This window comes from Carassius auratus, unplaced genomic scaffold, assembly GCF_003368295.1.
Source record: "Carassius auratus strain Wakin unplaced genomic scaffold, ASM336829v1 scaf_tig00216741, whole genome shotgun sequence".
In the NCBI taxonomy this organism is placed as follows: domain Eukaryota; kingdom Metazoa; phylum Chordata; class Actinopteri; order Cypriniformes; family Cyprinidae; genus Carassius; species Carassius auratus.
Genome location: NW_020528717.1, coordinates 170228 through 179479, shown reverse-complemented (window position 1 = coordinate 179479; position 9252 = coordinate 170228). Strand labels below are relative to the sequence as shown.

Sequence of the window (9252 nt, the reverse complement as noted above, 5' to 3'; positions counted from 1 at the left end):
ATTTGTATAAGGATATTGTATAACATCAGTGAAGAAGTACATTATCGATTAAACTTAACGGTAACACTTCCTATGAAGCCCGTATTTAAAACAAATTATAAGAGAATTCTTATGGCATTATAATGAATGCATAATGTATTAGAAAAAAAACTTTGTAATATGTCATATCATCTCATGAGTAATCATAACAACAGTTGTAATGTGTTATAATGTCTACTTATTTGTGGTTATAGCATTTAAAATTATGATTTATAATACGCAATGAATATAATGCATCCACTTAACTTACAATAGAATGTTTCCCTTAGATATAATACAAGTCTCATATCTTGGCATTGTTGTTTTGTTACTTTACTCAAAGCAGGCAAATACCACTATACATAATTACAACAATAATAATGAAAATAAAAATATTATTTTTCCTTAAACAACCATCATATCAAATATCTGATTAGATGAATGTGTAATATGGCACTTTTGATTTTAACAATATTTATTGTAATATCAATAAGATAGTAAGATACTGTATATATTTTAAATAAATAATGTCACGATATAAGACTTATAAACCATTATAAAGTTAAATAAGTATAAGTTTTATACGTATAATTGTTATAATTATTTATGAGATGAAACAACAGTTTTTCTATATATAATGCATTGTGGTTTTATTATAGTAAAAGTGTAGTAACATAGTTTTTTTAGTGTAATGATTAACGTACCATTTGTATACCCACAGTTTTACTACAAACACCATGGTTAAACTATGGTGAGTAGCAAAACCATGGTTAATCTGTGGATACCATGATTTAACTATATCGACCATGTGTTTTATTTATTTATTTATTTATTTGTGGTTTTTGATAGTAAAATCATGTTTTTTTCGTAAGGGTAATTTTACTACTTGGCCAAAATAAAAGCTGGCTAGTTGCAATATGGCTAACTAACTTTTTAAACGTGCACACAAGACTCTCGAAAAGCATGTTCTCTTCCCTATATAACTTAATTAGTGTAACATTTGAATAAAACTGTTAAAATATAAAATATCAGACGCTGTTTACCTCCTTTTGCCATCAATCAACCATTACCACTTCCTGTGAAGAGTAGGGGGAGGCTGCAGACCTGGAGCCGGTAGATATAGGCCCCAAGCAGTTTTACGCCCCTGTTGTTCCTCATGCGTCCAGTAGGGGGAGGTTGTATATTAGTATATGAGCCTAGTCATCAAAACAGCAGACCATATCTGTATGATAGCAGCAGACATTTTTTGAAGCGATACAAATTGAGGTATGTAAATAAGTTATTGTTGTTGATTGTATTGTAATGATGCAACATTTATTATTTATAAACGATTGATGCGATATCAATTCAAAAGATGGGTCAATAATTTATTTCGAGAGGCAAAAGTACTCAAACTTAGCTAACCACGTGTAGGTTAAGCTGCCCCTAGTCTTCTCTTTACCCGCTCTGTCTCACTCACTTTTAAAATTAATTACATTTTTATTTTTATCTTGTTGTCTGTCTTTAGCTTGTGTGACATGGCTTCTTCTGGTAAGACCCTGTTTACTCCTTGCATTTAAACATACTCCACATGGTTTCTGGAGCACATTAGAGTGGATAATCACAAAGGTGTGAATTTTTTTTTTTTTTTTTTTTTTTTTTTTTTTGACAGTCTATGATGTGAACACACAAAATACACATTTATATAAGCATGTATGTATGTATGCAAATCTCTAAGTCTCTGCACAAGTTGAACTGCACACTCACTCAAGCATTTTGTCAAATAATACAAACATATGTCATGCATGTTAAACCTACATTAAAAACTTTGGTCTCATATGGTTTAAATGTAGATTTTGATTTGAGTTGTTTCTTATAAATGAAATGATCTAATTCTCTAATGTATATCTTAATATACAGTTTTCTTAAAATAGCTTACTTATCTGGACAAATATATGTGCATTTAATGTGTGTTTTATCATACTCTGTCTTTAGTTCTTTAACTTGTATCTCATAAAGGTGTGTGTTTGCTTTAGCTACTTAAGAAAATTAAAATCTCTCTTTCTAAACAAGTATAAACTAAAAAAACCCATCTCTTTCTCTCTTCAGGGGAAGAAATAATATCTATACAGAGAGGTTGCAACTTACCTGCGCTTAACAGATGCACCTCCTGCTGTTCCCTATTTCACTGTCCTTTCTGTAATTCTGATTTTTTCAAGCCCTCAAAGAAAAGTAAAGTACAAACTCATCTTAAGCTTCACTTTTCTAGGGCAGTCGTCCATGAAGGTAGCATCATTTATGATTGATTTTTATTTTTATTTTTTTCTAAAAATGTAATGAATGTTAATGTTAAATGGATGCATGATTGATGTTTTAGTTTACTCAAATTTACTCATGTCAGCATTGTCAGGGCACGTTGCATAAGAGTTTAACAAATAAGTTGTGCTGTGTCTTTCTCTGAAATGCAAGAAAAGGAGTGATTTTTGTTTTGTTTTTCTTTTTTCTTTCAGATTATACAATCCACCGGTGTGGTCTAGGTTGTGTGTCACAATTACAACTACCACTAGAATCTACAGGAGTCATGGTGTTAATAAATATTTTTGTGAACAACAATATTGTCTTTTTCTTTTAAATGACCCTTGGAATTTTAGAAAAGGGTTAAATTGTGTTTGTCTTCATAAAATGCTATGTAGGACATGTTTTGTAGCTGTATGACGACCAATTGTGAATTGTACAGCAGATATTTCATTTAGGATGCAAATGATTACACAGTACTGTATGTCTAATGGCCTAAATATGGTTAATATCTAAATATAGCTTAATATAAATTCCCAACATCATATATCAGTCAGTCTCCTGTATATAAAAACAGTTTATAAATAAATATAAATAATACATTTCACAGTAGGTCATAGGTCTGCTCTGCAGCCTCCCCATATAGTGTTATTCGCCGTATTTCCTTCTCCCCCTACTGGACGCATGAGGAACAACAGGGGCGTAAAACTGCTTGGGGCGTAAAACTGCCTGGGGCCTATATCTACCGGCTCCAGGTCTGCAGCCTCCCCATATAGCCTGTGAACGGCGTGCGTGTGACGTCACATGGGGCGGGGCAACGCGATACTCCACCTGAGTCCTTTTCGTCTGATGACTTTTTTTCTGAGTCCGTTTCGTCTGATGACTTTTTTTCTGAGTCTGTTTCGTCTGACGTTAACGTTAATTGTATGAGACCTGACGTCGTTTTTCCTGAGACCTGAAGCTTTTCAGTCAGAGACGCGATGCCGTTTTGTCCGATGACTGAAGCCTTTTAGTCTGAGGCATGACGCCTTTTCATTTGATGACTGAGGTCTGAGGATGTCCTAAAATGTACACCGTACAGGGGTCACTAAACACTGGTCCTGGAGGCTAAACTCTGCTAAACTCTAAACTCTGCATACTGATGTATGAATCAAAGACAACAGTAAAGGATCTTTTTTGTGGACATGGACCAAGTGATGTATTGTTCTGCCTGGACAATCTGTAGCAGTTGTTATCTAGTTTAAGAACTGCACCTTAATAGACACACACAATCAGACAGAGACGCAAGATAAACGCACTGACCCATGAACCGTGACAAAAGGATGTTGGTTTTATTATTATTTTATTTATTCTTATTTTTATGTAAATTTCACATTCATAAATGCAAGTTTACAAAAGGCAAACCTATTTTTACTGGTGCTCAAAAAAGAGATTAAAATATATGTAGATGATGTCAAAATCTAAAAATACTAAAACAATTAATATAAGTTCCTCCTTTAACATTTTCACATAATAAAAATATATATAATAAATAATGGTGCTGACCTGTAAAGTATATTTTTCTTTATTAAAACTGCATTGTAATATCCTATGAAAATGTAAAAATATGTATAATATATATATATTTGTCTGTAAACTGATGCTTATGTACCCTCTCTTCTTTTTTATTTATTTTCTTTCTTTTTTATTTATTTTATGTGTCCTTGTTCCTTCTTGTTGAGGCATGAGAAATGTTTTGTTATACAGGTCCTTGTCAAAAAATTAGCATATTGTGATAAAAGTTCATTATTTTCGATAATGTAATGATAAAAATTTAACTTTCATATATATTAGATTCATTGCACACCAACTGAAATATTTCAGGTCTTTTATTGTTTTAATACTGATGATTTCCATGGAGCCAAAAGAGTCTCAATAAAGATAAATGCACACACTACATTCACATATGCACACATAGGATTCATACTTGCACACACATGATTCATAAATACACACACAGGATACACAAATGCGCACAAAATTTACAAATGCACACACAAAATTTAAAAAGCACAGAAGATTCACAAATGCATACAAAATTCAGAAATGCACACAAAATTCAGAAAAACACACACAATTCAGAAATGCAAACAACATTTACAAATGTACTCAAGATTCACAAATGCACAGGACAAGATTCAGAAATGTATTTCTGATGCACACACACATATATCTTGATTTACAAACTGCTTGCGGTCTGTGAACTTCACTGCATCTGTGTGTGAATTTTTAGACTCCCCAGACTTGGCTCGACACACAAATGCCGTTTTTTTAAACAGGGAATGATCTGCAACCAATCAGATATCTCCCTTCTTTTGGCCAATCACAAGAACGTACTCCACGTGGGGGATTGTTTACTTATAAGCCAATCAACTGAACGCGTTCACACAGCGCGATATGCCTGTGGTGCGGCATATTATAGCCTACTTATTTATGCAATTGTATGAAAATACAGATGTTTAGACCACAATTCAGGTTTATTTTTTATTATTTTTTACAAAATATAAATAAAAAAATGTCTCAGTACATATAGCCCAGTGACTGCAGAAAAAAGTTAACCATGGATTCATAAATTTGAAATATTTTAATGAAAGTAAAAAAAAAAATGTACACCTTTTTGAATATTTAAATATTTCTAAATATTCTTTTGGATGCAATATAGAAGTCACTTTAATTATAATATTCGGTCCCTACATGAAGAGAGAGTCGGTGGTCCGCTGCGAGAGGAAAGTGACTCTCCGGCTGCGCAAAGTGAGTCGCCGGCTGCATGAGGAAAGTGAGTCGTTCGCTGAGGAAAGTGAGTTTTGATCGCTGCGTGAGGAAAGTGAATCATTTGCTCAACTTCGCTGCGTGAGGAAAGTGAATCGTTCGCTGAGGAAAGTGAGTCGCTCGCTGCGTGACTCGTGAGGAAAGTGAATCGTTCGATGAGGAAAGTGAGTCATTTGCTGCGAGAGGAAAGTGACTCTCCGGCTGCGGAAAGTGAGTCTCCTGCTGCGCAAAGTGGGTGTCCGGCTGCGCAAAGTGAGTCGCCGGCTGCGTGAGGTAAGTGAGTCGTTCGCTGAGGAAAGTGAGTCGTTCCCTGCGTCAGGAAAGTGAATCGTTCGCTGAGGAAAGTGAGTCGTTCGCTGCGTCAGGAAAGTGAATCGTTCGCTGAGGAAAGTGAGTCGTTCGCTGATTGGCTTATAAGTAAACAATCCCCCACGTGGGGTGCATTCTTGTGATTGGCTAAAACAAGGGAGATATCTGATTGGTTGCAGATCATTCCCTGTTTAAAAAAAGGCATTTGTGTGTCGAGCCAAGTCAGGGGAGTCTCAAAATTCACACACAAATGAAGTGAAGTTCACAGAACCGCAAGCAGTTTGTAAATCAAGATATATGTGTGTGTGCATCAGAAATACATTTCTCTATCATTTGTCCTGTGAAGGAAAAAGTGTGGCAAAAAACACTGCTCAACGAGAAGAGGTGACCGGACCCTGAGGAAGATTGTGGAGAAGGACCGATTCCAGACCTTGGGGGACCTGCGGAAGCAGTGGACTGAGTCTGGAGTAGAAACATCCAGAGCCACCGTGCACAGGCGTGTGCAGGAAATGGGCTACAGAGAAGCAGCACTGGACTGTTGCTCAGTGGTCCAAAGTACTTTTTTCGGATGAAAGCAAATTTTGCATGTCATTTTGAAATCAAGGTGCCAGAGTCTGGAGGAAGACTGGGGAGAAGGAAATGCCAAAATGCCTGAAGTCCAGTGTCAAGTACCCACAGTCAGTGATGGTCTGGGGTGCCATGTCAGCTGCTGGTGTTGGTCCACTGTGTTTTATCAAGGGCAGGGTCAATGCAGCTAGCTATCAGGAGATTTTGGAGCACTTCATGCTTCCATCTGCTGAAAAGCTTTATGGAGATGAAGATTTCGTTTTTCAGCACGACCTGGCACCTGCTCACAGTGCCAAAACCACTGGTAAATGGTTCACTGACCATGGTATTACTGTGCTCAATTGGCCTGCCAACTCTCCTGACCTGAACCCCATAGAGAATCTGTGGGATATTGTGAAGAGAAAGTTGAGAGACGCAAGACCCAACACTCTGGATGAGCTTAAGGCCGCTATCGAAGCATCCTGGTCCTCCATAACACCTCAGCAGTGCCACAGGCTGATTGCCTCCATGCCACGCCGCACTGAAGCAGTCATTTCTGCAAAAGGATTCCCAAACCAAGTATTGAGTGCATAACTGAACATAATTATTTGAAGGTTGACTTTTTTGTATTAAAAACACTTTTCTTTTATTGGTTGGATGAAATATGCTAATTTTTTTAGATAGGAATTTTGGGTTTTCATGAGCTGTATGCCAAAATCATCAGTATTAAAACAATAAAAGACCTGAAATATTTCAGTTGGTGTGCAATGAATCTAAAATATATGAAAGTTTAATTTTTATCATTACTTTATGGGAAAATAATTAACTTTTATCACAATATGCTAATTTTTTGAGAAGGACCTGTATAGTGTGATATGGCACTGTACATGCTACTTGTTGGCAATAAAGCAGTAATAAAAAAAATATTGTGTCAATATCAAGTCAATTTGAGCACGATTTAAACCCGGATGATTGTATTTTTTTTTTTTTTTTTTTTTTTTTATCCTTTATTTAACCAGGTAAAACTCATTGAGATTAAAATCTCTTTTACAAGAGAGACCTGGCCAAGATGCAGCATAAAAAACAAACAAAAAAACAAAACAAAAAACAAACATAAGGAATAGTTTCCAACATATAAAAACCCCACATCAAATACACATACATATATATAAATATATCACAAGACCCAGTGCTGAATAAGGCTTAATATAACTTTATGAACAATTACACTGACCAATGTTCACCTGCTCCACATTCTTCAGAGTTGAAACAAACTGTCTATAAGAAATAAAGGTAGTCATTTTCAATGATTTCTGAAGAAGGTTCCAGGCAGAAGGTGCTGCGATACACTGAGTTCGTCTGCCTTGGGAAAGCTAGCTTGTCTCCGATATAGTGATAACACGAAAATATTTAAAGTACCGGGAATACAGTCTTTAAAATACGTCTGAGAGTTTTACACACCGGTCTGTTATTGACTTGTTCAGCATTGGTGGGAACGCCCTCAAAAAGTGACTATAAACGAAACGAACTGTGATTGGTTGTTGTACATGTCAGTCAAACGGCTTCATGTGCAGGCCTTGTCCAATGAAAGCTGCCATAGATTCCAGACGGTCCGTGTATCTTTTGGTCATTCGATTTTCTATTTAAAAATGAATAAAGATAAATGAAAAACGGTTTGATTTTCATTTTTTCGTTTTGTTTAAGAAACGGAAAACGAAAATTTAGCTGGATTTTTCGTATTTTTGTTTGTGGGTAAAAAATGAGATTATGCTTGAATATTTGTTTGAATGTGTGGGCGGCGCTGAAACGCCCCTTTCATCTCTTCTGTACTGCACCGACAAGCGGCAACCGCGAGCTCAGTTCATTTTCACCAGGAGAGAAGCGGCAGACCGCAGAGTTTATTAATCCTGCGGATTCTTTGCTAGTGGTGCTTGCAAGCTTTATATATATATATATATATATATATATATATATATATATATATATATATATATATATATATATATATATATATATACCAAACATAGCCTAATATATATTTGACCAAACAGAAATTAATTTATTCAATGACATTTGAATTTTACTGTATGAGCTACAATGACATGAAATATGCAGATTTTTTGCCTACTAATTTTATTCTATGCCTATTTAAGAAAAACCTCACAGGTAGCCTAACATGTTTTCATTTGCTATACAAACAACAGCAACTGAAGCTTTATCTTGTAGAGTGTAGTCTGCTGCACTTCTCCGATCGGCGGATCCCGATCCACAGCTTCCATCCCGATAACAGAGGAAAGAGCTTCAGCTCCGTCAGTTTGGGTCGTAAGGCACCCTAAATAACATGAAAACCTTACAAAACTCAATGAAACGTCAGAAATGAACCAGGCTCTTGCATCAGAAGACATTCAGTTCATAATTCTAAGTAGCCTATATAGCCTATAATTAAAACATTTAAAGTAGACTAATTATGGGGAAAACTTAACTTATTTTAATATAAATTTTATTATAAATGTGGGGTTGGGTTTTTCCCATTTAATTTTTTTAATGAATGGCCTAGAATAAAATAAGTAGGCAAAAAATTAGTAGTAGGCCTATATTTTATTTCATGTCGTTGTAGATCACATGGCTAACGTAAAATTCAAATGGTGTTTTATGAATAAAGTTGAATAAAGTCAAGTCTGCTTTGTCAAAAACATGCAGCAGCATGTTATTATTAATTAATGAATGAATTAATTAATTAATTTATTATTATTATTATTATTTTATATTGCAAGCACCACTAGTAAAGAATCCGCAGGATTAATAAACTCTGCGGTCTGCCGCTTCTCTCCTGGTGAAAATGAACTGAGCTCGCGGTTGCCGCTTGTCGGTGCAGTACAGAAGGGATGAAAGGGGCGTTTCAGCGCCGCCCACACATTAAAACAAATATTCAAGCATAATCTCATTTTTTACCCACAAACAAAAATACGAAAAATCCAGCTAAATTTTCGTTTTCCGTTTCTTAAACAAAACGAAAAAACGAAAATCAAACCGTTTCTCCTTTATCTTTATTCATTTTTAAATAGAAAATCGAATGACCAAAAGATACACGGACCCCACCTTCAGCTGTCAGCTACGAGAGACCACCTTTATATAAACAACACTCAGAGTACAGACTGTGAGGAAATACATTCATGGGTTATATAACTCTAAATAATAAAGAATGAAATACAATATTCAGGGGAAATAACCCTTTATGTGTTGTTTTGGACACTTAAACTCCTCCTTGTCAGTTGACTCATGAAAGTGAAACTATTA

At 35.4% G+C, this 9252-nt stretch overlaps 1 long non-coding RNA gene across 2 annotated transcripts; it reads left to right on the top strand.

The window, feature by feature from the left end:
* The first annotated feature begins 1166 nt into the window (after positions 1 to 1166).
* Positions 1167 to 2582, top strand: LOC113098926 (uncharacterized). Of its 2 annotated transcripts, none has more exons than XR_003289226.1 (3): positions 1167 to 1284; positions 1526 to 2283; positions 2508 to 2582. It is a non-coding gene; the product is annotated as an uncharacterized LOC113098926 (long non-coding RNA). The 2 variants fall into 2 exon arrangements; XR_003289225.1 differs by having other exon boundaries at positions 1171 to 1548; positions 2107 to 2283.
* Positions 2583 to 9252: the final 6670 nt, after the last annotated feature.